The sequence below is a fragment of the Nicotiana attenuata genome, unplaced genomic scaffold, assembly GCF_001879085.1.
Source record: "Nicotiana attenuata strain UT unplaced genomic scaffold, NIATTr2, whole genome shotgun sequence".
Classification (NCBI taxonomy): Eukaryota; Viridiplantae; Streptophyta; class Magnoliopsida; order Solanales; family Solanaceae; genus Nicotiana; species Nicotiana attenuata.
The window spans coordinates 42,275-44,331 of record NW_017670482.1 but is presented as its reverse complement, the minus strand read 5'-3'; the positions used below and the strand labels follow the sequence as shown (position 1 = coordinate 44,331).

Below are 2,057 nucleotides of genomic sequence, written 5' to 3'. Positions count from 1 at the left end.
CACACCTTTTCAAATGAAAATAGAAAGTACAATAATAATAATAAAACTCGACACTAATATTCAAAACTAAAAGGTAAAAGACGGCATAAAATAAAAAAACAGACTCAAAACACAAAAGAAAAGAAAATCTTCTTTTAATCCACTTCTGAATGAGCGATCCTGACTAGATGTCCTAGGCTCTGTCATGCTCCAACTCTGGTAAGTAAATCCACACCTCAAAGATGAAAACACTTTCTCATCACAACAGTTGTTGTCTCACATTGCAGAAGCCTGCTTGTTTCCTCCACTGAACCAATCACCTGACAATTGGTGCAAAACTTTGTGAAGTCTTAAGACAATTCGTAAAGATATCACACAAAAGGTTTGACAAAAGATTGATACAAGCTTCCTCAACGATCTCAACCAACTGGAGCAAATAAAGGCCTAACGCCCGTTCTTCTAGATGAGCCAATATTATACCTCCTACCTTCTTTACGTCCTCTATATCTCTACCAGACTTTTGATGACTGAACAAATTCGAGCATGCGGATACAACAAATACACAGCCGTATTTCCCTTATCACTAAGAATCTGATCGAAATTAAATGTAGTTGGTCAATCTATTGTTCTTCAAGTCTGCATATTTCACAACACCATATCCAATTGCTTCAGCATTTTGCTCCAGCTCCTCAGTTGTGCATTATGTTGCCTTACCTCGTCCTTCAAATGCTAATTTACGCCGGCTCTTGGCCTCATCAAGTAAATCAACTAGCTTAACCACCTCAGTACTCTGAGTACGAAATCGTTTGCCATCATCTCCTAAAACTATACCAAATCCTACATGACTGGCTTGGGGAAGGTCATTCTCGTTTGAGGGAGACCAGCCTGCAAATTTTGCAGCAGCAAAGACCATTTCAAAGTGCTGAATTACCTAGACCAAAACCATGATCTCTACCCAGCTAGTTACCTATACTACATCACATAGGTTAGAGTAATCTAATCATAATGGCCTGAATCAATTTAAGATGGTAATCTATACTCAAAATCACCTCTTCAACAAATATTATCATTTGCTTACATTACACTGATTACAAGGACTCACAGCTGCCTGTAAGACCTATTTTGCCACTAGAACAGGATATTTTCCTTCTCGCATACATACTTAATACACATGCAACTCTAACACAAAAGTATAAAGGCAGAGGAAGTGTCCATTCTGATAGCTATACATTTCAAGAAAAAACTTATACAGTCTCGAACTAAACTATAGCCAATATCTCTGTGCTCATCTTCCTCACAACTGCAACCTCTTGAATATATTGCAGTCTCGAACCTCCCAATTTCAGAATACAAATTTGAAGCCTGTAACCAAACTGAAGGATCCCCTGGCTCAAGATCCATTAATTTGCAGCTGCTCTCCTTCCAACATGCTCATTTTGATGAATCCTGCAACTTCGCAAAAGTGAGTTCTAAATCACAGAATCTCCTGTCGATGATGCGTGGTGTACCAACTCTTCTGCCTTGGTGACTAAACCTGCCTGGCCCGGAAGATCCACCATACAGGAATAGTGCCGCCTGTCTGGAAAGACCCCATGAAGTCTCATTGACTCAAAAATCCTTTTCCCCTCTTCAACTAAACCTGAATGGTTGCAGCCCAACAGCATACACAAGAATGTTACTTCATCTGGTTCTACACCTTTTGGATCATTTCTTCAAACAATTCAAGGCATTCACTTCCCATTCCTTTCCGAGCATATGCATTAATTATTGAAGTGAAACCGATGATATTAGGTGAAGGAAATGCTTCAAAATCTTCTGAGAGTACCTAATCTGTCCAGATCTAAATATGCGTCAATCAGAGAACATAATACCATAATATCAAAATCAAAACCTGGTTTGATTACACAGGAATGCAATAAATTACAGCTATACAATGATAATGCCTTTATTGTTAAGGACAGACTCACTTCACCAGATCCAATATTTTCACAAACCATCCAATGGAACAGCTCAAACATATCTTGGGGACACCAAGATGCAGCAAAGATGACATCATTGAATTACAAAATTCGAGGCTT

General features: G+C 38.7%; 1 pseudogene; it reads right to left on the bottom strand.

The window, feature by feature from the left end:
• LOC109240057 overlaps positions 1–1,380 on the bottom strand; it is a 2,679-nt pseudogene extending 1,299 nt beyond the window's left edge.
• Between the last annotated feature and the right edge of the window lie 677 nt (positions 1,381–2,057).